The sequence below is a fragment of the Cimex lectularius genome, unplaced genomic scaffold (genome assembly GCF_000648675.2).
Source record: "Cimex lectularius strain Harlan isolate CLEC.00 unplaced genomic scaffold, Clec_2.1 scaffold7, whole genome shotgun sequence".
NCBI lineage: Eukaryota > Metazoa > Arthropoda > Insecta > Hemiptera > Cimicidae > Cimex > Cimex lectularius.
Genome location: NW_019392731.1, coordinates 1,082,211 through 1,109,160, shown reverse-complemented (window position 1 = coordinate 1,109,160; position 26,950 = coordinate 1,082,211). Strand labels below are relative to the sequence as shown.

The window sequence follows — 26,950 nt, the reverse complement described above, 5'->3', positions numbered from 1 at the left end:
GATAAAATCAGTGTGACGAGCGAGATTCGAACCCACGACCTTCCGCTCAATACGCCGCTGCTCTAACCATTTGATCACGATAGCTCAAGTAGTTGATCCACGATAAAACACACTGATTTTTTTATCTCAACCAAGAACTTACATAGAAAGAATAATTAACTGAATACAAATAATTTTATTTTACAATCGCTACTTTCAATAGAAGCGTAATATAGGTATTATTTAAATGGTCCGAAAACTACTAGGTCAAAATAAGACAATATAATCATTAAATTAACGCTATATCTATGTTTTTAAAAAATAAATTGACAAACTATTGAGAGAATTTCTGACGTTTATATTTTGTTTTCAGGTGAGTCTTATTTATTACGCATTCCACAGTTTCCTCAGTAAGTAAAGAATTAATACATTTGTTTTGTTTAAAAAAATTTATGTTCTCGGAGAAAAAGCATGATGTTTGTGAAAGGTCGGGTAACGCCCGAATCAAACACAGTGTTCAAGCCCCGAGGGTTGAGAAAGCTCTAGAAAAGATATCACTCAATTCTCAGAAGTGGAGAAGCGCCTATTTTCTTTTTCAGGCTTTATTATTAGCGAATGAACCCTGAACCTGCCAACCGAGGGGGAGGGCAATTTTTCCCTTTAACGATTGTTCAGAGCATAATTAAAAAAGTCCGGGAGGAGAAATTAATCGACGTCGGATTTAAAACACAGTCCCCTGTCCGGAGGTACAGGTTAACAGGGTAGTTTAGACAAATAAGCCATTTGTTTCAATCTGAGCGTGCCTTGTCTTGAACGACTTGGTAAATAGAGATTTATACCCGATTTTGTAATTACTCGGTGGCGGATGGAAAATAAGGAAGGTCGGCCAGTATTCGTATGTGCTGGGAATGTCGGAAAACCTCAGGAGCCTATGGGGTAAAGAGGAAATAAAAAGAAGCACATTAAAATTCCATAAAGTGTTCCTGCCCGATTCCAAGTGCAGGTGACAGAAAAGGAATAATAGTGAGGGAATACAAATTGTTTTAAGGCCCTTGCCTTTCCGTGGAGCGGAAAAAAAAGGGCCGGCACGTGGGTGGAATTTTTGTTTAATGATGGAAGGTAACAATTAGACAAAAGGTGTTCTGCGACAGATGTACACCATTGTGTAGAAAGAGGGGTGTCAACGGCAGATATAGCTTCGAGGATAAGGGCGACCCGAGATAAACTTTCAGGGGCTATTATACTGCCCAAGACAAAACAAGCCGTCAAATTATTTCGATCCCATCGCATTACACGTACAATTTATACAACAATTTTCTTTTCCATTTCTTAACAAAGGCGTCTTTTTTTCGCCTTTCCTTTAGTGGCAATTATTAACAATTATTATATGTTTTGTATATAATGAAAATCTCACAAGGTTCTTATTATGAAAACGGAAATTCAAACTAGGAGTGACTGGCTGGCTCCTCAGACCCAATTCCCATATGATTTTAATTATATGATACAAAATGAGGCGAGCCGGAACAATGATCTTGTTACAAGTACATTAACAGTAGAATATGAGATTCTCTATCTCCCCCGAATCTTTTTGTGAAGCTTCGAATTCAATAGCAGAAAAAAACAGGTCATTGTTGACTTAAAAGTCATTTTCTCCCCAGTTTTTGTTGAATGGGAGGTCGTGAATAGAGGGTTCTTCGGGCAATGGCGAAGAAATAATTTGTGATCACTGTTTAAAAACTTTGTTTGGAAAATTGTTAAAAATCGTGCAATATTTATTGAAAGTTTGTTCGGGGATGACAAAAAAAGACCAAAAATCCGTACGTAGAATTTTCATAGCCGTAAAATAAAGAAATCTTACATCAACCATTGGTAAACAAATTCACTTTAATATATAGCTTTCAATCAAATATACACAAAGCTCTACAAAATTATATGTAACTTAATTGATTCGTTCGTTGGAACTCAGGGTAGCCCCAGTCATTTGAACATTTTAAAGATTATATATACAGATTTTTTTTAACCAATGAATTTATACAATTTTTGTGATAAAAAATTATAAACTACTGTCAGCGTTTCTGGTCACTCTATTTGTTCATACTTTCGATTCTGATGAGATCGTTTTTAAGCCGATATACGTGCCTTCATACCTGATGTGAAAATTCGTCATCCCAAGTTGACAATTTTTTTATCCATTTACTTCTCGCCAATTGTGCACTTATGTCAGAAATCTCAGATTCATACAGTAGTATTGTTAAATTAAATGTTCTTTTTATGTAAGGTTTTGGTTGAGATTAAAAAAGTCAGTGTCACGAGCGGGATTCGAACCCACGACCTTCGGGCAAATACGCCTTTATCTCAACGAAGACCTTACATAAAAATCTTAATTAATTGAAAGAAATAACTTGGTCAATTGACCACTAAAACGTAAATGGATTAATAATTAAATTAAATGATAAATGTTTTTTATTTTAAAACGTTTAGATGATCGCCTACACTTTTTTGTATTGTCATCGCTCATTCTTGGCCTACTAGTTTTCATTTTGTGAGTTTTAATCTATTTTAACTTTGGCGGTCTTTTCTAAATTGGAGAATTTTTTAATGAGACAAAAATAATTGCAAAGTTTAGCTTTCAGGCTTGGTCAGGTTATAAATGTTATGCATAATATTTGAAAATAGTCCTTTATAAAATTTTACGACCTTAGCCTTTATTATTAATACCTGTCCGACAGAATTGAAGATTTCGTGATATTTTAATTTATAACGGTTAGTCAAATAATTGCTTAAGATTATAAGCAGTTCCGTTAGTTGAAAACTCGGCATTAAGGAATATTATAACCGGGTGGTTGGGAATATGTTAGTGTAGCCTAACGGTATCAAACCAGCTTACACAACCAGTCCTCCCACCTTCTTTCACAATTCCGAATTATTAAACACAAGCGTTTCTAACTCTTAAAACTCGCCTACCAGGCCCACACTCTCAGAAAGGATTTTAAAATTAGACCACTTTGGAGTTTTGGCCCTGAGGGGAATCCGAATTTGGCTTTTGACGTATTCTCGACGGCTGCCTGAATACGATAAATACCCCCTGGTGTGAATTATAAAATTAATTTGATTTCCAAGTTAGGGATAATGTTTCAATGCCTTCAGCAAATCAATGCCAGACTAGTAAAGGGCACGTATAACAGTGGAACCTTGCGCAATTATTACAACGCCCCTAGCCTAACTGCTCTGCGGATTTAGTCGTAATGTCAAACTGGATGAATATTTTAAGAGAAGGTGAGGACTTACTTGCTGTTTTATTATATACAATTTTACTTAGGCGAAAATAATTGGATTAATATTTAACAGAAAAAAATGAGTAAAACCTTTTTTTTTCATAAAGTCACAACACCCTAAACTATATGGTATTACAAAAACAACGGAGTAAACAGTATACCATTTGTCACAAAACTATTTATAAGAGTTGAGAAAGTATTGCGACCAAGGGGGAAGAATTGCCAGAAAATTCAATTGTTCTTCATTTCTTCTACGTTGATGTTCTTCATTTCTTGGACCGTTTCAACGAGATAAAACTTTTATAAATGATTAACCGGTCAACAGCTTTGGTTAAAAAATTACAAAAAGATTCAGACTAGTTTCCATAAGGTAAGTTCCTTTTTCTTACTAACCCTTCAGGTACACCAAATAACAAACGAAAATTCCGTGAAATCAATTTAACAATCCAATTTATAGCGACCTCCAACCCATATATGCAGTTTGGACATTAAATTAAAATAATTTTGAGTATGATGCCATAAATACAATATAATTAATCAATTTCTTCATAAGATCTGTATCAAACCTAAATTTCTTTAAGGGTTGCATACATAAAAAATATTTTTTATAATCCAGTTATAATTACAACAAGAATATTGAATTTACTTGCGTCGGATATAATGATGGAAACGTTGTACTTTTATAGCTGGGTTATTTTTACCTATTATATATAAATTATATAATTTATTTTTATTTATTATATATTTGACTCTCTTTATCTATTTCTAAAAATATTTTTAAACAGCAAGTTCCAAACTAAAAGAGGAACATCTTCGGAAATTGGAATCAATAGTAAAGTTTACATGTTTGTAATGGGGTTGCTCCGGGGGAACTCCATGCGGATCGAGGACAGGAAGAAGAATTACTTCAATGGAAGAGACTTCTCCTGAGGTGTTTCCGTCTCCAATAGGATTTCAGTAATCCCTCGTTAAGTATTCCTAAGTATTGATCAATGGATCAAATAATCTCCCAACAGCTCCAACTTCATTTTCCATCTTAAAGTTATGGGGAGGGGGGCAAATTTAAGTTTAGTTACGGGCTTAATTGAGCCTCCCGCTACGGATTTCCCACGTCGCCCCTTTGTTATTAATAATTCTCCTCCCTTATTTTGAGAGTCAAACCTCCGAGAGGTTTGTTTGATAGTGCCGTTAACGTAGGAATTATTCAAAAAATAAAGCATTTATAGAATTCATGTTCGTTAAATGAAGATCTGCAATTGAAAGAAAGCCACAGTTGTTTTAATTATAACAAACAAAACACTTAACATCGCGAGAAGAGAAAGCGACATATTAATACCAAAATCGCCATAAAAATATAAGATAATAAATTTAACAATTTAAAATATTTTCACGTAGCTTCCTTTTTAGTCAGCCGTATCACTATAATGAGTTTTGTTTGATGAAATAATGGCGGTCTTTTTACGTATTCTTTTGAACAAATAAACTATACTTTTTCTGGTGGTAAAAGTTTGAACAAACGAAAGACTTCTTTTATTCAAACGTAATATTCACGCCTTTTGAATTTTATAAGCTAGTATTGATTAAGTACTTACTTCCTAAGTGCAGAAAGTGCTTTCTAAACTTTTATGTAAAGCAAAAAGTCAAGTTGAAATTTTAGGTATTAGGTAGTACATTCAGTTCTCATTGAAAACTTAATATCACTCCACTGTCAAGTAATTCCGCTTAATTAATTAGATATAAAAAGAGTTGTATTACAGAGTTCTTAATGATACAATTTTACTTGGTCGTTTAGGGTTTCTGTTAAGTGCTAAAGTGGTTTCAACCCTTATTTTTTTTTGATAAAAATACTTTTAATTTAAAACATTAAATTTGTATTTAAAAATCGCAAACTCTTGGTTGAAGTATGATGTATTGATTGAATCGAAAAATCTTTGGACGGAGAACAAATATTGTGGAATAAGTCAGAGATTCAGGACACGATCAATTTTGTTCCCCCGTCTTTAGCAGCAATAAATTCTTTTGGAAGAAAGCAGCTTGGATTGTCAGTCCGAAAAAAAATTGGACGAAGATTTTACAGGTTGGAAAGGATTATAAAATTTAAAAATTGGCCTGTAGCTAATGAATGGCTGGAATGCGGAGTTGGGCCGCGCCTACCTATCGGACTACCTTAATTACAAACTACCCTTTCTTACATCCAGAACAGCTCCAGGTCTCATTAAAACTGAATCCCTCGTCGATATAAAAATGTCTTTTAATTAATTTTTTCATCTCTCGAAACTCTTTTGAAGGATTCATTAAGAGAAAGATTTTCGGGTTTTGAAATTGAGCAATTATATCTTAATTTACTTTCCCCCGTTTCCATTGTCTCAAAGAAAACTATAATATTTTTTATCAAATCATCAAGTCAATAGGATTTGAATAATTCTTGTAAAATTAAAAGCCAACATGTTTATGCTGAACCTGAAATTTTAAACCCTCGTTTTTTCCCTCATGGGCTCTTCGTTAAAAGGGACTGTTTCCTTTGGTGAGCATTCATTCGAAAATGCTTTGACCTAGGTTGTTTAAATTTACTGCACTCCACAACCCTGCCACGTCAGAATAGAGGAAAAAATCGTTGAAATAGGCAAAGCTGATGGCCGAGGGTAAAAAAACCCCGGCCGGCCTGGAATTCTGTTGTATCGAGGGGAAGTCTCTTGAAACGATGCCCCATCCGTCTTTTCATAAAGAAAAGAGCGGTCTCAAAATAATAGCGAAACGGATAAAATATGTGCGGCGGTTTCCAATAGATAGAAGAAGTTCCAACGTGTTCTTTGAAATTTAAAGTCAGAAAAAAGTTATATTAGTTTTTAAAAAAGCCCAAAGGCCTCCTATAGCAAAATCTAAAAAGTGATCCTCAGCTCTTTTACAATTTTATTTTTATTTGTAACATTTATAATCAAGTATAATACTAAATATAACTATTAATTATTGGGAGATCGTGAGATGCGGTCTGGTGCGACGAATGTTTTAGAAAAACATTTTTTTATCGTGCTACGTTTCGAACTTTATTGAGATCATCTTCAGAGCACAAAGTGTAGATATGTCATTTTTGTCTGTGTTAAGAGTGCACTCTCAATGCAATCAAATAATCATTAATTAACGGTCACTAAATACCACCCTCACGGTGTATTAATAACATACCTTTATTATTATTAATTTTTTTTATTACATCTATTTGATATTTACAAATACAATTATTTGTAATCTTTTTCAACGGCGATGTTGTCTTAGTTTTTGTTTACGGTTATAAGCTGCCAAGCCAGATAAAATATCGATTAACTGCTTTAAAAATATACTTTTTCTATTGTAATTAATAAGCTGATTAAAAATTGAAAGATCGGTATTATTTACACATTTCAGGTCATGAATTGTTTAAAATATGATTAAAACAAATGTTGACAGTTTGCTTTGCGTGTCAAAGGAAATAATAATAACTGAACTCAGTCTAGTTGATTATTTCTCAGTATGAGAGTTTCATACATTTATAATTTCCTTTGACAATTTTCAAGGCTATTTTATTATTGTTTTATGAATTATTACTGGTACTTAGCGATATAGCTGTTCTGTAGGTGTTTTTAGAATGTTTTGTTATTATTTTTTGTTACATGTAAATATTATAAAAATTATATAAACTTAATAACACCCTATGAATTTTCAGTTTTTCGTTTTCATTCTGTCTATGTTTAAGAAAATTAGTTTTTTTATATGTAGGAAGTTGTTACTGTTGTTGTTTTCTATTTCTAACGTGAAAGTTATGTTTTTCCGGAGCGAGTTAAGTCCCGTTAATATACCGTTGATAAAACAAAGTCTTGTAAGTCCCCATTCACTAATGGTATAAGCACTTAGGAACAACGCCCTGTGTGAAAAGTTTTAAATTTCTTATAAGCAAAGGCATTTCGGAAAATGTCTAACAATACTTGAGGATTAAGTCTTCATGTAACATATCGCGTCTCTAGGGTTCGACAGGCAAACTTTTATGTTAAACTTTCTACGTCATTACACAGCTGTTAGGCTAGGAATGGCTTTAATCGAAATTGTCATTTATTTTACTTGCCCTAGTAAATGAATTCGCTTATCTTGTCAGCCTTTGCAATTTACTATCGAATTAATAATAGGTACTGGTTGAACCACTGATATCTCAAAGCAAATTCCTGCTCTATATTTGTGGTTTATTACTGTGCCAGTACAAGGTCATGATTTAAAAATCATCATCATTAAAATCCAATCGACCCATTTTTTTAGTGATTGTGATTAAAAAACAATTACCTAATCTAAAAAGCCCTTTATCTTAAAACGTTCCCGGATTTCTGTTCCTTATAACAAAATAACCTGTTTACCCATACGTTTTACTTTTATAAAATAAGAAAAACTGTAATATTTATTTGTTTTCTCGTGGCTCAATTATACCACTAAAATATATGCATTATTCTCAAAATGTATTCACCGCTGACAGAAGGGAAAATGGTTTCCTGCGGATGTTAACTTTAAAGAAACGAACATCATGCTCTTTCCGGTACAGGAAAAACCTATTTGCTTAAAACATTATCAAATCATTATAAGTCTATATATTTCAACAAATTTACTCAACCCCTGGGATTTAATGGCAATGTGGTGAGTCATGATAAATGCCTACAGCAACAATTTTATTTATTATTATTTCCTCTTTGTATCATAAAAATATCAGATTCCTGAGTAATGTTAAGTTAAAAACATTGTTTTAATTAAATTTATTTTTCGTACAATATAGTCAATTATGCCAATTAAGCTATGAATTACTGCCGTATACCTTTTCACTAAATTCTCATGACAACAGAATATCTACGAAGTGAGGTATAAAGTAAAATAGCTCAAGTGGTTAGGGCAGCGGCGTATTGAGCCGAAGGCCGTGGGTTCGAATCCCGCTCGTGACACTAACTTTTTTCATTTCAACCAAACAAAACGTTACGTAAAAAGATTGATTAATTGTGAAATAAAGAGTTTTTGCTGAACGTACGAGTCTTGTGATGAATTTCCCTGTCTAATCAGAAAAGACATCACGAAAAACCGTTTACGCTCTTTTATTTAATTTTTGATTCAAAGGAAACAGGTTAGTCCGAAAATGAAACTTATGTTGATGACAAGCCATTTCCTGCAGCAAGCTCTCCAAACTTTCTTATTATTATACCATTAGAGAGATACCATTAAACCGCTTCTGACCCATTTATAAACTGCCCTGCCTCTCTTCTTAGGCGTTGAGAAGCTCAAAATATGTTTCCCTGCTGAAACAAATGAGATGTGAATGACCAAAATGAAACGTGAGAGTTAATTTAAAAACAATTTGTTATATAGTGAAGTCTCCTAAATTTAATGTAATTATTAAACTGACATTTAACCCATTTCACAATTTTTGAGATGAATTATTTCTTTACATGACTAGCTTAAAATCTAATTAGATAATTTTTCAGTACAAATTACTTTTAAAAAAGAGAAGAGTTTTCTGTAACATCTTAGAATTAATAAAGGAAACATATATCAAAAAAATTTCCTCAATAAAATATATCAGTAAATTAATTGCTAGGCTTACTTTAGAACTTAAATTTTTGAGTTGAGATATTCAGCTTTTTCGAGGGAAGCAAATTCACATGTTTCATTTCACAGGCCCAGCATTTAAGCCGCAATGCGTCTCATGTCCGAGTCAACTCTTCGGGCCATAAATCATCCATTTTGAGACCTAAAGACCGTCGTGTAAATAATTAGGCTAAGGAGGTAATAGCGTGGTGATAAGAAGGCAAAAGTAAACAAGGAGCCCTTTATCGGTTTTCAGCGAGTGGACACCAGCGAGGGCCCACGCGAGCTTTCCGTGACTGTTCGGCTTAATCGCGGCGCACAGAATTAATCAAGGGATAATTATTGGCCAGTGGAACGTTCTGGCATGGAATTGCTTAATTAAATAGTTAAACCAAAGAGGGGCCATCGATAAGAAAGCTACCCGGTGTTTAACCGATAAAAAGAACCCCCGGGCCGAGATAGTTGCAGATTGATGTTGACCGGCGAGACGGAACGGAGAATATAAGTAAAATGGCATAAGAGAAAGGGTGAAGATAAAAAAAAAGGCGGGACGGTATTGCAAGTAGGGTGGCATACAGTTTACGACTTTGTTCCGAGATAATTTTTGAGATTGAACTCGGCAAGAAGCAGAAACATCTCGTATATATTCAGCGAAAATACTCTGCAATAAACATCTATCATCCACAGGAGACGCCTTTTGTTTTGACTTCCTGGATGTTTTTATTTTCAAAAATGTCCAACTGAGTTCATAAAGGGTGCAATCATTAATGAACCGCTTTTACAAGAAGAACGTTTATTTTACTAAAATTATAATTTATATTCATTAACTATAAATCAACTTGAGTATACAATTGAAATTACACCAAGGAAACAAAAAGCAGTCTTATTCCATTTCCATTATGCAGTTAATACATGTGCAATAACATTACATAGCCTTTTTCTCTATCCTGGTTCAATAGTAACATTTATAACAAATCCCCTATTCTTTTATATCAAAAGACGATCAAGGATGACTCCATTAAAATAAGAAACAACAAAATGCTCGCTTCCATCGTAATACATCCCCTTCAAGAGGACTATAAAGCTATAATTACTGATTCAAAAGGTTAACAAATATAATAAATCTATTTACAATTTTGAAACATAAGTTTTTGATAAATACAATAATAGTAGTTTGAAAATACATATACTATATAAATTGGCGAATTTGATTATGTACGTTCTACGAATAGAAGAACTGATTATAAATATTTTGTTCTAATAAAATATTCATTACCATCTGTGTAAAATAATATATTTGGTAATTTAATGGAATACCAAACATATTTACAATACACTTTGTTATGAGGGGTCTTGCAACAAATGTTGTTCTCCCAGCTTGACAAGTGCTAGTTCATCTCCACTTTAGTGTGACGGGATTATAGGGATGGATTATGTTGGACATGGATGGGGTTAGTAGTTTGGGGTGATAGTTTATCGGGGAACTATTTTTTTTTGGGGGGGGAGGGTTGATTTATTTACAAAGGGTATTTTGACATCGTTTTGGAGAGTTGTATTGGAGACATAGCAGGGTGCGTTGACTATGATTCTGAGGACTTAGAATGCGGAAAGACTGAATTCGTTGGATTTTGTTAGGTTTAGAGGTGCCCCATGGTTCTAGAGCGTAAGTCCAAATCGGTATCTGTACTGTGTTTTAGTGTCACTTTGTTTCTTGTCGACATGTCAGATTTTCTTCCAACTAGTTCATATAGAAGTCCGACAAGTCGGTTCAGTCTCCTGTTTTTTTATATGTATGAGTCTGTACGTTGGCTATTGTTTTTTGAAAATCTTCTTGATTTTTCTGGATAATATAAATTTGCTTAAACTTTTCAAACGGTTTATTTTTTAGTATATGAATTTCGAAGCTCTTTCCGCCTCCTCCTCAGAATATTTTTTAAAAATTTATATGAATCAACAACAATTAAATAAATAAAGTGTATTTTTATAATCGAGATGAAAAATATCCAACAAAAAGAGAAGCAAAACAATAACTTCTTGATTTTGTAATAATAGTACAAAAGAAGATCACAGAAATCGACTAGATCGAAATAATGCAGGAAATTGATAATCAGGTCCTTGCTGAGGTCCTGAATCTAAAATATAGGCTAAAATTGATTGTTTTTAACGACTTCATTAATTATTAGAATCAACTATATTAGTATAGAAAGGTAATCATCACGGAATATCGATTTAGTTTATTTTAACGGTAGTTTAATTGTGCTTCTAAATCTTTCATGATGAAAGTTTGTTTGGTAAATATTATAGCAAATTTCTATTAAAAATTCATTACTTATAAAAAGCAAAAAAACAACCAAGTTTTAAACATTTATTTTTTAAAGTTTCTAATTCAATCCATTAATCCAATAAATAATAAATATAAAAGTACAATTAGATGTGATTTTTATTACAGCTATTCGTTTATGTATAATTTTATTCATACAGGATATAAACATCGATCATGTTTAAATAATGATTTCGCATCTTTTGCCCAGTTAAATAACCCAAAAGTTGAGATGCTTAAAAAAACACAGACACTAAATTTGTCGCTAATCCATAATAAACGTAAGCAAATAAATATTCCCCATTAATATTTTTTTCCAAACTTATTAGTATAATAAATTTATACAAGAACTTATCTAGATAAATGAGATTTAGACGTTCATTAAAATAAAGCTAGACGTAATAACAGCCGTGGTTGCAAAATTTTTGTCCTGCTAAAATATTAACTTAAACCGTTCCAAAACGGATTTGATTAATTTCTTTTCCTATAGACACAAATGTTTGTTGTTTTCTCAGTTGAGGTCCTTCTGCAAAATAAATAATTTCCCCTCGGCAAACCCTATTCTAAAATTTATTGTATTGCCTAGGTCCGTGGACACGAGAAAAATATGGTTTGAGGGAGGACTGTACTCCACTGGAACATTATAATTTATTTATATAGTTGATTTTCAATTAATGCTTGTTTCTACTAACATTTAAAACTGTATTATTTGTAACTGGCTTTGCGTTTAATGTAAATTTTTTAGGCGTTGACTTAAATATGTAATAAATTATTTTCCTTTACTATTTAATTGCTGAGTTTATAAAAATTGTAGGCCTTAATTTTTAAATTTAATCGTTGATACATTATTATGCACGATTACTTAAGTATTGTACTTCAGCATAAAATAACATTTCTTTGTTTAATAGCCGATACCATTTTACTGCCTTCCGATAAAAAGGGTATAAAACGAAATGAGGAGAAGGAACAAGACCATGACTCTTCCACCATCTGTAACCACTTTATGGTTCACTTGACTACATAATCGTTTCTCGGACAAAGCAAAGAGCCAAAAGACTAAAGCTTTTGATGATAGAAAGAGATAGAAAACACTTAAAAGCGACATTTGTCCTTTTTAAAAACGGTTTCTTTTCCGAAAAGGCGATAATGGATTAAAGGGATGAAAACAGGAAAACAAACCTGGGAACGTAAGCGATCCGAACTGGTTTTGAATAATGGGACCGAAAGTGGAAAGAAGAGGACAATTTAGGCATTAGTTCCAGAGGAGATGGGATTTCGGGGACTTGGATAAGAAGTTCATAGTGAAATTACAGGCATGGCCATTGTCATGCCAGTCCATTGTCGACTGGGCAAACAAAAAGACCGCTGTACCAATAGACATTGGTTCCGCCATCTACGAGCTTGACCAATCCACGCGCCTCTTCTCCCGCACAATTACCTCGAATCTTTCCTTTTTGCCCGTTCCCAGTGAGCAAAGAAAAATTAAATATTCCAGGGTCGAGGACCCGGTACATGACCCGCGATTCCTGTTTCCGAGTGGCGAACGCGGCCAAAAACCATTCCGAAGACAATTTGTCTTTAACGACTCCGAAAATATGAAGTTATGGGGTAAGAACGATTTTGACAAGGGGAGGATATGACTCTCGTGATATAGGGCATTAAATTTAGTGGCAATTTCCTTGGTGAGCCAGGGGGAGCGACTTCTTCCTCATTTATTGACGTAACTTTCGGCTTATCCCAACGATTTAACCCCGCCCCGCCGGTATTTTTTCCGGAGAAAATTAATTTTCGTCCCCGTAATTAAAATGTACGGCAGAAGTACGGAACTGTTAGCAATTACTTCTCTTTATCGGTTAACTAACTTTTTGGAAAGGGCCCCTTCTCCACCCGATGGGCAATCACGTCGGCGTTTAATAGAAAACGAAAAACTTCGTTATAAACAGTAAAATGGGAACTAAGAATAATCACAAAAAGTTCTCAGGGAAAGAATTCTTATTTAAAATACCGTAAGGTCTATTGTACATGAACTTTCAACACTTACTCAATACAACTCATGAGTAGGGGTTTGTTCATGTTACGAAATGAGCTGTAAATGTTTTGAGACCATGCTAATTGGTGCGTGAATTCAAATCTGCTACATTTGGTGGCCGGATATCAAAAAATTGAGTAAAATAAAATGGATTGTGCGTGCGTAGATATGTGTGTGACAAGTTACTATGTGTAGGAAGAATCGATGGACCAACATGATTAAGAACCAAGTAAGGTAATCTTTTTTTTAAATGTTACTATTTACTATTTTTCATACGCTATCTCGATCTTTGAATTACAAAAACTATTTGTTAAATATTCTAAAATGATTTATTAGGAGACAGTTGAAGAACTGTAGTCATCAGAAATATGGGGAAAAAACTTAGTTCCACGCTATTAGTTGTTTGTTTGATTGTTTCGTTCCTATTTTCAAAATAATGGTAGTGAAGCATACCGAGGCAAAACAAGACGGCCTTGTAGGCAACTATGCGAAATTGCAAATCGTAACCATTACGGCATAAACCAGTAGGGGAATGTGCTCAGTTTCAGGAAGGTTGTTACAGTTCTCCTCTCCCCTGAGAGTTGAAATGTTAAAGATTTCGAACATCGGCTTTAATCCAAGCAATATTTTTATTTTCAAAACTTTGCAATGACTCAATTCCGCCGGGAGTGATTAATTCGCGCAGCTCGTAGTGGTTTATGAGAGCAAACCTGATGAAAAGAGCCGACCGAATGGCACAACATTCGTAGGCAAATTATTGGCGAACAAAGAGCTCTAGGCGAGATAAACTTGGAAACAATGCCCTGGCTGAGTTATGCTTGAATAATTTGTAAACGTATTTATGGGAATGTTTCCTTGGATTCGAAAGCTGAGGAGGGCCTTAAATAATTAGTGAAAATCAGACGCTCTCTATCTCCTGTTATGAATGAATGGGACCCTTGATGAATGGCCGACAAAACTTTCTCATCGTTCTCCGCAATTTTACTGTTTCTTAATCGCCAAACGGCAAAGCTCCTCTGATGAATGTTTTCTTAATGAAAATTTTACGTCTTTTAGCTGTAATGACAAATGTTTTAATGAACACCGATTAAACCTTACAATTAATAATAAATATACACAAAAAAATAAATATAAGAGTATTTGAAGCACATAATTTATATTTTGAAGCTGAATATAAATGAACATAGAGGCAATAAGTGCACATTGCAGTTAAAGTGAATTGTTTTTCTATTAACTCCTACGGCTGAATTTTAATTTTATTTAAAAAGTTATAGCGTCAAACAAATAATTTGTACAATGTGAATCAAAATCGTGAAAAGCATGCACGGAAATACAACCAGCAGGTAGAAAATTCATATAATTCCACAATAATTGTTACTTGAGATTCTCAGGATAGGGGCGGGGAGAAAAAAAAATACAGTGTACTTATTTTCTTCCAGGCAGGCCGAACAGGTCCCGAGGTACTCAGAGAAAAGCAAAAACGACACGGAAATCTACTGAATAGGGCGTAAAGGGAAACGAGTCTGACTACAAACAGCGAAATCGGGCGGACGCAAATAGAACGTAACAACCTTATCGGGCCAAAGAGTCCTTGATTTGGATAGAAAAGAACATTGTTGAGAGAACGTAACAATTATTTCAAACGAAATTTATTACTTGCTTGTACAGTTATGTATTTGTTATTCAGTTCGGTAGATTTTGGCCACACGATAAAACTGAGAAACCATTTATTTCGTAAAATGTAAGTAGATCGAGATAATAGATATTTCAGTTTGGAAAGCAGGAAGAGTCGGGTTTGGGAAAGAAAGAACTAGCTACTCTATTGTTTTACAGATCTTGTTTCTCCCAATAAATTATTTCCAATCAGCCAACTAACAAGATTATTTAAACCGGTTGGGGCGCATAATAGATAGTCTAATTTAATTAACCCCAGTTGTCCCTTCAAATTAGGGCGAAACGGGAAAAAACAGGGTCAAATGCAAAGACGCTTGTTTATCTAATTTGTTGATGATTCTGAACAATGCTGAATCCATTGAGTTTACAACTTCCTAATTAGTTTTCACCCTGTCAAAGTAGCTTAAACTTGGTGTACAGGCGATATGAATGGATTTTCCAGGTATTACGAAGCTCATTAAGATTTCAGTTATCAAATATTTAATATGCTTCTTGTGCGAGCAAGGAGAACAATATTAAATGTCATCGCGGAGGAAGTTTCATTAAGTTTACATGGAAACAAGGGACGTCTGCTGGTTAATAATTGATGCCTCGCCGCCTATAAGAGACAACTCTAATCCGTTCGAATGACTGGTTAAGGCCCTTAGACGGGATAATCCTCCAGGGACACGCTATTTCATTAGAAGTCCGCGGCCTTACTTCCCTGGGATTCAACATTAAAAATGACCGCGTAATGAACTGCCGGACAACATTCTTCGCCGGTTGAACGCCATGCGACAGACGATACAGTGAATGTCACAGTAGATTCGAGACATGGATAGTCTTGAGGAAAAATATGACGAAGAAGTGGAAGTAATGGCAGCAGCAGCGAGCAGAAAAACTTTAGTCCATGAAGTGAATCTAACAAATATCGTACGTTGATTTCTACATTATAAAAGGAAGAAAACATTCATCGATTCAGTATTTCAGTATTTTGTATTTCCGCATGACGAAAAGTCAATTTGATATCTGCATGGAACTTTAAAGGAGCGTATCCGGAAAACTAGATAAATTATTATAAGCTTTCTATTTATACCATTTACCATATACAACTTAAGTACCCACAAAGACAAAAAACGACACTGTACATATTTTGTTGTTTATTTCAAACTATAACTATTTTTATAGCTACATTAATTACAACATACTTATTATAATGCAAGCCAAATTAAATCAGATCAGAAATTGAAAAGTGTTAATAAAAAATTATTTAATTATGATGGTTTGAAAGAAAGTAGCCAGAACAATTTTTAACAGTTTTGCTCTTAATGCATTTGGTTAAGAAAACCAAGTAATAAATTGTTAGTTATATCACTACATGGGATTCCAGAGCTTTGATAAATTATCTGTCAAACCATAGTAATTAAATAATTTTTATTGAAACTCATGAATTTTTGATCTTGTGTAATTTGGTTTACATTAAAAACAAAATCAATTGTCCGTTCTTTTCTTTGAATGTACTAGACGCTACTTCACAAAAGTCTGGACAGTGGGAAACTTGGTTGCATCGCGTAGCGTTGAGTAGAGTGGCGTTGCGTCACGTCACGCAAATGCCCACTGGTGTAATACAATTTTATGGAAAATTGGACATCGAATTGGCATCGGGTGGCGTCGGGTCACGTCGTGTTGCGTTGGGTCGGGTTAAGTGTGTTCTCGATTTAATAAATATCCGTCAATATTTTCCTCTATTCCTTACTTGATTGTAACTTTTCTTTTTTGTTTGCAGGTGCGTATACAATCTATAAGAACGTTTATCGTCAAAACACGTAAGTTAAAAAAATCGTCTGTCATCCCTTCAAAATAAGTAAAAAAGTATGGCGAGATAATGTTGCACCGTAAAATTTCAGTGTATAAATCTGATACGTTTTTTAATCAGTCAAAAGTCAAAAGGCGATCGTTAGCTTGGGCAATTTGACCCTGGATTATCCCGAAAAAAATAACTCCCCCTTGCTTTATTTTTAACCCTGCTCAATTGTTAATTTTTTTAATTCTGTATATTCATAGATACCTCCTGAGTTCAATTTTAAATTTATCTGCTTCCAGCGTTTACCAATTTTTTACTGTCATCACTCTCTACAACTTAAATTTATGTAAGGTATAAAATTGGTTTCAATTACCTAAAAACACAATCCCCCAAAATCACACAAAGTAAGCAATAATAATCATCTGTTTAAACACATGCATTACAAAATTATTAACAAAATGAGCCATATTTCGACTTTTATTGCGGTAAATTTTAAAAAACCATACTCCGGCTGTAATCAACAAAATTTAACTTGAAAATACAACGTAACTCGTAAAATTTGCGTTTTTTCGTAACATATCACATTTTATTCCATTTACAATAGTCAGAAAAGAGAAGAAAAGTGGTTTGTTTACAAAATGAGTAATCTTCATGTTTTCTATTGTTAAGTAAATCTGTTATTAAATTGGTGATTGACATATGTTTGATTTTGGTTTTATTTTCTATTTTTTTATCCTACTAACAAGAATGTATTAATTAATTTAATTAAATTAGGTTAATTTAAAAAAATGGTTAATTTAATTAAAATTAATAGAATAAGAATACATGGCAAATATCCCTATTTTTTCCACTCGGACACCATCTCCCTATCTTAACCTACAACCTTTGAATTTTCTCTCCTTTTTGCCATTTTTCAAATGTCGTGTAATCAGGATTATCTTTATCTAATTATAAAATACGAACTGTTTACTAAATCTAAATGCTTCTTTTATCCTAATATTTTTTTAACGAGGGTTCGCAACAGCAGGTCATATAAACCCTCATGGGTCGGTGTTTTTGAAGCCCATTTGTAAGTATGTGGGGTTGGAATGCAGGGTCGTTGGATTCGAACCCGGGACCTTTACCTTACGATGAGCGCCTTGTCAATGCCTACTGTTGCAGCCACCGACGGACCCAACTATCCCTATTCATTTTTGTGCAGTGTATACACGACAAATATATAGAGGTAAATCAAAAAGCACCGTTATGTTTTAACCCTAGGATTGATTAAATTAATTTGCAATAGCTTTTCTCATATGCTAGTTTTCCTAGGAAAATTAGAAAAGAAAACACATTTGGGGCTTTTATTTTATTTATTTTTTAATGACAGGATATTTCATGTTTTTTAAAGCTTCACTGAATGTTTTGAAATGGGCCTGATTTGAAGAATAAATTGTTCCAGGCCGTCATCGTCGGAATCGCGATGGCTGATTGCAAAGGAATTTCCAATCGTCGAGAAACCGACAGAGAGAGGCGGAGATTTTTTCTTGTTTTTACATTTCTTGTTTTTAACGCAGGCGACTGCCGACGCACGCTCCGTTGATTTCTGTAAACAAGCCCGTCAACGGTTGATTTTCCCTCAAATCGCACGGGCCCGAACGTGAAAAGCGTCGGAATATTGCATAGGCGTTTCCATGTGCTTTAGTCATTCGGCCCGGTCGGAACGTTAAAAATGCAAACGCGCATGGATGATTAGGCACGTCTTTATGTGCGGGATCGTGTCAGGGCGTACAAAGGGGCGAGAGTTGGTAAATATTAGAACAGGTCCCATACACCCTGACGCACGAGGGTCTCTTCATACGTCTCCATTAGGCGTCCTTGTTTTGCACATCACGGCCGTCAAATGATCCCAGTAATAAATCCGTTCCGGCGGAATAATTTAGTGACAGTTTCCATCGAATGCCGCGGCTTTTAAACCATTCCTAAATCACTTGCAATAATTCTCTTATCCCATGGTTTTTTAATGATCGGTTTTTCGAAAGTATCAACAATGATACTTTTTATACAATTCTAATCTTCCTGTCGTCATTATGTAGGGCCCTAACCTTTACAAAACAAAATAACTTTATTTTCACTGTTCGAAAATTTTTGAAAAATAGACAAAACCCGATAGGACCAATCGAGAATGAGAAGCTCCTTGAAAAGCATAAGCAATTCTTCCTATTTTCTTTAAAAACTTCACAATACAGAATATGAAAATATTAATTAATTTAATCAATTGTGTATAAATGATTTCGTACTATAGCCTTCAATCAGATAACCTGTGGATAATTGAGTTGTGAGTTATTAGTTTCTATTCTTCTATGATCTGCCTATCCTCGCTGGTCTTTCTAATATTTTTGTTAGACTTGGTCTTTTCTGTTCTTACACTTTTTTGAACTGTGAAAAGCTTTCTTGGTGTTATCTTTGTCGTATGTAAAACGAACGTGATTTATTATCGATTCATGTATTTACAAGTTTACCACTTTTGAATGTGTTCTTTATCTTTAAGCTTTCGAGTAAAGCAATTTCTCGGTTTTTTTGTGTAGTTTTCTATTATTCATGTATTCTTGAAGCAATTTTAACAAACAAACAAGCACTGAAGATGGCGAAAAGCCGAAACTTATCGACAAACACAGCTAGTAGGGGTATCACGATGTATGTAAGATGTTAACTCGTGTTAATTCGAATAGAGGAATTTCCAGTAAGATCGTGAATGCCCCCTTCTTTTCTTAGCATGTTAAACGTTCATTTTAATGCTGCTTGTGGCGATTGGTAGAACCAAAAATAAAGCTATAACCTTGAAGGCTTGTTGTTGTTTGTTTTGGTTTTCTTTTGTGTTAAATTGTAAGATGCCAGAAGTTAATAAAAAAGGAAAATCAATCAACACTTTCACTCACAAGGCTAATAGATATGCACTCGAAAATTATTAAAAAATGACACGCTGCCATTCGTGCCGACATACCTGACTTGTATCCTAACGTCTAACAGCCTACAATTTTATTGAGTAGGGGGTGTATCTATTATGAAAGAGAGTATAATTATTGGTCAGAAATTAACAAAAGAAATGTATTGGTGTGATAATTAACGAGTAATTAAGTATAAAAGTACATGTAAACAAAAAAACAGCTGTTAAATTCATGGCTGCCATGTTGGTTACCTCCGCCCTAACGGATAGCAATGTGACCACATTTTCGACCTAACACCTAACATTGGCTCTGGCTTATTAGATCGAGCAATGTTAATTAGCCGATTCTTACAAGTATACGTCATCATTTTTCTTGATATAACAGGACCTAACAGAGTTCAGGGTTAACACAAAATATCGTGAATACCCTTATTTTTAGGCAGATTAAAGTGACCGGAAACGTCCAAACTGCGGTGTTTAATTGTAAAACTGCCCCTTTTTCCCCTCTAAAAAACACTCAAAATGTTTAATTTATCACCAAATAAGTGACAGATTTTTTTACCCCTCTTCTACTCATAAGAAACGAAAATTTAATCCACACCAGTTGATAATGGCATTTATGATAAACTGATAATGAAACTTGTTGGGCATATTTTATACCTTAATATCTCAGAAAATTAAATTTGATGAACCGAGAAGGGTTATAATGGTGGGAATTAAAGACGAATAATGGCCAAATTGCATTAACTGGCAGACTAACACTGTTGATTTTATTTCGCCAATGGCCAACCCTTGGTATACCTCCAGTGTAATTCAGCCGTTTAACCCCAGGAGTGATTTGAATTCGGGCCAAGATGAAGGAGGGTTTTTAACGATAAAATATTTGTCGTCCAGTGTAGCTTCGGAGGAGGGCAAGCGAGGGACCATTACCATATTGTACCCGCCACCGGTTACCAACCAGTCTTACAGAATAACATTAGACCGTGTTCCATATTTAACTAACACCCCCGCTTTCTATTGTCTGCGTTCTGGCCAACTACTCTTGCTGCGGCTCTCCCTGGGCTGACTTACGATCCGGTTTTCTTCTGACAAAAAGCAGAAACCGCCCACAGAATTCGAAAGAGTTACGGCACCCCTTCTGTCTTCGTTCTTTTGCATATAACTGCCAAGGCGTGCGGTTATGTGATATTCTTTCCTCTCTTGCATAAATTACACGTATGAACTCTTTTTTTTTCACAGGCCGAAAAAGAAAGCAAAGAGTTTGTTTACCAGATTTTTGTTGAATGAAATTTTTAAAAAAGGCGTATCACAGTCCAAACGTGCACACTCATTTTTATTTCATCATTGTTACCTGTGATCCACCTTCCGCTACAAAGGCAGAGCCGAGCCGAAAGGTGACTACAATAAAAATGTACAATTTGGACTGAACCGTGCACTCTCTTTCATATGACAGCTTACACATTTTGCCTGTCAAAACATAAATTCTAACAGGTTTACTTTAAAAAAATCACGCCCAGGAATAATAGACTTAGGTCAATCTAAACATTATTCCCGCGTAAATCTGTTCAGGTATGCGAAGAAATATCTGGGCTGTATAACCAGGAAGAGAAAAGAAAAACTAAATTTTAAAGGCGACTTTCTTAGAACTTTGGCCCTTTCTGGCTGATCCCGTTAGAATTTGAAGATCCGCGTTCAAAGGGTCTAATCCTCTTTCGAGCCCAGCTAAATGAGAAAGTGCGGAAAAGCCCTAGCCCTAAACCTAACTATTAGTGCCTTCTTTTCCTGAAGAATTGACCGAATAGAAATTGAAGGGAAGAAAAGCCAAAACGTACTTTTTTACATTACCTACATTTTATGTTCTATCTTTGGTCCAAACACATGTTGTTAAATTAAGCTGTTTAGCTTATAACTAGCCTTGATACTACGTTAAATGTGTGGTGATTAGTGACCGTTAATCCATATTTACTTAGAAATCGTGACATGCGGTCTGGTGTGATGTAGGTTTCAGAAAAACATTTTCTTTATCGTGCCAACGTTTCGTTCTTTATTGAGATCATCTTCAGGGCTCAAAGTGTTGTCTTTTGTGTAATTGTGCCATTCTTGCCTGTCGTAGGCACTCTCGACACGACACGAATGTGAAAATACATATAAATAAATTATTGAAACAAATGTTCCACGGTCATTCCATTAGTAAAAGTCTCAATGTAAACAAAACAGGTTTTTATCTTGATTTAAAACAATCCTAAACAAAAATATTTGAAATATACTGAACTATACCGCCCACCAAATTTATACAGGTTTTTAAGAAAATTGCTTAATTTTAAATCTGCGCAAACAAAAACTCCCATCGTTTCTGTATGTTTGACCCACTTTGACTCACCGAGTTTCTCATTATTAAGGATTGAATCAGTTCATGATTACATCGTATTAAACGACCTTGTGTTTATTTCCAAGAGTACTTAATAGCATTCAATCACTTTTGGCAACTATTGAGTTAACAAATATAAGTACGGATAGACACTCGGCTCGTAGACCCGCGGACGTGGGTTCAATTCCGGGGGACCGTCTGTCCTTTTTTTTACGCAACCCTTCCTCCCAAAAACTATATACGATGAAACATCAACGGAATACGTACTCTGCCTAATATGTAAGTCATGAGGCCATTAAAAAAGTACTAAGCCGTTTATTTTCGCTGCATTTGTTGCATGTGCATTAAAATGCAAGTACATATAGATAAAGCAAGCTTTTTTTTGCTGATTTTAAAAACCTTGTGTAGTTGGTCTTTTTTATTCTTGTTTTATTAACAATGTTTCAACGCTATTTCTTTTTTATATTCAAATAACTGGCATATTTTTAACCCGTAGTGCTCTTTGAGGTTAAAAAACCTTATTCCCAGCCCCAAATTAACCGTGAAAAAGCCATTTTCTCCCATATATTGAATTATTTCCTCAGAGTTGATAGAAGAATCTCTGAAACGTTGCTTTTTGCGAGGTGTCAGAATAACGCGATTAGGCGGTTTTTTGCCAAGGGGCGGAACTCGGAGAGCCGGCAGAGGGCTGCTAATGGTTCGTCCTCCCTACCGATAACGGAGTCTGTTATAAAATTAACTACCACTTAGGCTTGGGGATGCGATTGTAAAGTGGGGTAAATCGAACGGTTATGACCGGCCGAGTCCTAATCAACTTTGCTTCTAAAGCTAATGAAGTGGCGATAACGCAATCCTCGGAGGTCGGAACTTCAACTGGATCATACGGGTTCCAGGTGGCCCAGCGGGCACCTTGAAATTAGCTACTGTTTACCTGGAGGCTATAACAGGCCCGGATTCCAGTCCCCCCGCCCTTTTCGGGTCTCGACCCGAAGCTAACCCACTTCTTTCCTACTTTCTACATCTCACCGGCTATCGTCTGGAACATTTGACAAATTCTCACTCTTAAGAAGACCATTCCTTACGACGAATCTCTTGATAAGTCGAAGAAAAATCGTTTATTGAAATTCATCTGGAAGTTAAATGTAACGAATATGTTCTGTTTTGGGTCTCAATGACTCTCTGAAAGTACGAGCAATCGTTCGTATTGTTTCATTTGAATAGAAAATACCGTTGCTGCATCGAAAAGGGAGAGCATGGCTACATTTATTTCAAGTTTACATCATCAAATGTGTACCGATTCTTCCATCCCATAAGTGAAACTCATCTTTTTTACGATGATTTATTTTTTCTGCTCCTACTATATTGAAGCCGCTACCAAAACGCAAATTTATAATATAGCTTTATTATCCAATTTACACCCTTTTCGCGACAAAAAAAAAGAAAATGACACATTTGAAGAACAGATGGAGAAACTGGACGAAAAACTGAACTCGTTAATCGTTCAGTTTATTCTTCTAATCTCGATTGTAATAAACTGAACTTGTTGCTGACCTGATTTAATCGTGATGAACAAAACTGGTAGACTTTATAGTTAAAAAAAAATATGATAAGCTGGGGGCTGGAAATTAATGTGAATTCAATAAAGCAATTTCATGAAAAATGATTATATCTATTCCGTGATTCACTTTTTTTTCCCGAAGAATACGGTAATAAATAATTTACGATAGATCCGAGCCATATTTTAGCTTTGACCTTAAGCCTGAAGTCTGGCTCGTTTAAGCGTTAACGACGATAAGAGTGAAGGAGGAACAATTTCGACATAAATCGGAGACAACATTGCATTTCCGTTTGCGATTCTTACACCTGGATGTAAGAAATGACCCGGATTATCTCCCGTTCATATTGATTTAACCGTTATCCTGTCTGAACTGGGAGTTAACTGGCTATTAATGACGTCTCCTCGTAGTGCAGGGACTTTCGGATGTTCCCCCTTTGTATACACACGCTTGGGGAGGCATCCCCTTCCCGTCGGCTGGCATGAGTTGTGCACAATCACGAGCACTAATGGATTGTAAGGGGCACTGAATGGAAATAAATGGTGTGTGCGCTACCCTGAACTCGCCCATAAAGGCCCTTTCAAGGGATGACTTCCAAATGCGGCCACGTCCCGGATCTTCCTACCCATCCGCCGCTAATGACGATCAGATGTCCCGTAAATTAGTAACAGGACTTTTCCTACATGTCGCATCACACGAATTCAATCAGGGGAAAAGTGATCAATAAAAACTTCTATATTAAATCAAATAAATTAAAAACATCCAGTGTTAAAAAGCACTAAACCATTCCATCTCTTTCGGTCCATACTTTCCGGCAGATGAAATAAAAGTAAACAAGTGAAAAAATTTTGTTAAAAGTTTACGTCAGACAAATATAAAAAATATTAGAGTATATAAATTTTCATTTTCCTAATTATTTGTAGATCGTGAAATACGGTCTGGTGTGATTTTGGTTCAGAAAAACATTTTCTTTATCATGCCAACGTTTACATCTTCATCGAGCCCTAACGATGATCTCAATAACTTCGAAACGTTGGCATGAGAAAGAAAAAGTTTTTCTGAACCTACGTCACACCAGACCGCGTCTCACGATCTCCAAATAATCATTAATTAACGGTCACTAAACACCAAAATGATCGGAAAAAACGTACAACAAATTTTTAACCGACTCCAAAAGGAAATCTGACAATATCCATTTACTTCCCACCTTGAAAATAGTTTAATTATAACTTGGAATTATCGGCAGAAGAAAATTTCTTTTATACGTATATCTTTTTTTTATGTATGGCAAATAATCAATAAACGCGTGTTTTGTTAATATGAACTAAAAAACGCGGTTATGCATTCCTTCCAATAGACGACGAAATATTTAATAAGTAAAACGAAGTATAACTTCACCCGTGGCCACTTCATATGTCGCCGAGAATCGAATCCAGATTGCACATTTGAAAAATGGCAAAAAGGAGGGAAGATTCGAAAGGTTGTAGGTTGAGATGGGGAGTTGGTGTCCAAGTTGATCGAAGTCACGATAGCTCAAGTGGTTAGAGCAGCGCTATATTAAGCCGAAGGACGTGGGTTCGAATCCCGTTCGTGACACTAGCTTTTACATTTCAACCAAGACTTTACATAAAAAGAATAGTTACGCATTACTTTTATAATGATTTTGAACGGTTATTATCACATAAAACCGAAACGCCTGTAGTGAAATCGTTAGAATCTTCTAAGTATCTTCTTTTTTATGAGTGATTCTTAAAAAATGTAAATATGTTAAATTACTCATTTTTCCTTTTAACTTTGTACATATTTAAATAATTACAATCGAGCTTTCACTTTCGCCTTTGTCTTTGTAAATAAATTATCGAAAGAAAAGATGTTATTTTCTAATCCACAATGAAAAAACTGTGGTTATAAATGTATTTTTTCAAAGGGTGTTGAATGGTTATTACCCAATATTGTTAAATTTCTCTTTTGCTCCAATGATTTCAAATAGATAACTTGTTCGTAATGAAAGGAGATACTTTGCGGTGGCTCCTCTCATGGGATGCCCGTATTCAATGCCTTCTTTTTATGTTTTACTTTTCTTTTTTTTACCCCCGAGCGGGAAGGATGTAAGGTAGAGTTGTGGGAAGGTCCCGCATCATATCGGTTCAACCATCGAGTTACACCCGGGGAAATGGCGACTGCCGTTGTATCCATTGTCGACCGCTGCCGCGCCAACGTTATCGATGATGACCACTCAACGATAAATGGCATTACTGATGACACGTCAGAACAGGCGGAATTTATGGCCGGGACCCTGCTGGATTTGTTTAACGCATGTATGTTTCAAGTGGGTTTCAAACAGATCTCCCCGCCACTTAAAAACATAAAGGGTATGAATGCCGACCTGTTATAATGAGGGAATAATAGTGAGGAATTCTGACGAGAGACTGAAAGTCAAATTATATTTGGTGGTAATGATTATTTAATCATCTCCCTTCCGCCTTCGAAAGTGAGATCATGACAAAAAATAGCCCGCTTTAACGGGAAGCTCAGTTACCTCGACTTTGACTTGTACAATCCTTACCTAACAACAATCCCAGGCCTTCCTCAGGGTAAGTTATATTACAATCTCTCCAAACCCTTCGGTGGCGGTACGGTTCAGGCTTTGACAGGGGGTTCATCACTGTAGGTACAGGTCCCAGGTTCGAAGATGGGCGCTGGCTTGGAATTTTCTAAATCACCGACACCCTGAGGGTTCATATAACCTCGTAGTTGAAACACACTTGTTAAAAAAATTAAAAAGTACGTTTTAAAGATTTCCGACCATATTTCAAAAACAAGTGATTTACAAATTACAAGAAAGCTAATAGGCAATCAGATGTTTAAGCTAGAATGCCCTTTGAGCTCTAACAATAATGCACCCAGTAGTCTTTTATTTACAGGAAGAAAGAAAATTAGAAAGGCACACTATCAAGGAATTAAGCTTAGCATATGAACAGGCGAAGTAAATGGCGATTTAAAAACATCCAGAAACAGTCTGGGTATACCAAAATACTAAGTACCAATGAAAAGACCATGTACAGGCTCATGAGTACGCAAACCACAAGAGCAAATCACACAACGTACTACTTTTTAGCCATTTTGGTTTGTAAATTTGTTGATTTTAATTTTGTGAGGGAAAAATAAAAAATTTGTGCTAAAATGCTTTTTGTTTAAATATACATGTTATCTATTGTAGCCAGCTAATCTCACTGGATATTTTTCTCAGATATCGAGTTAGGATATTCACAGAGGACGGGCTAACTGTCCCAGTGAATCGTAAACCGAGACAGCGCAGACATAATTTAAAAATAAATCTTTTATTTTGAAGTATGAAATGTATAGAAACAGATAGAACAGTTTTGATAAACGAAAATGTTAAATATCAAATTATGTCAACATACATTAATAAACAAATCGACATAAAAGAAGT

The 26,950-nt window shown here is 35.1% G+C and overlaps 1 protein-coding gene and 1 long non-coding RNA gene across 5 annotated transcripts in view; one reads left to right on the top strand and one right to left on the bottom strand.

Annotated features, from left to right (window-relative positions):
* Nucleotides 1-26,950, top strand: part of LOC106663876 (hemicentin-1) — a 151,608-nt gene that overhangs the window by 53,092 nt on the left and 71,566 nt on the right. The gene's annotated exons all lie outside the window — the stretch shown is intronic.
* LOC106663878 lies at nt 8,233-26,295 on the bottom strand. The gene is made up of 3 exons (XR_001340105.2): nt 26,063-26,295; nt 8,857-9,003; nt 8,233-8,551 (listed from the first exon to the last, which is right to left on the bottom strand). It is a non-coding gene; the product is annotated as an uncharacterized LOC106663878 (long non-coding RNA).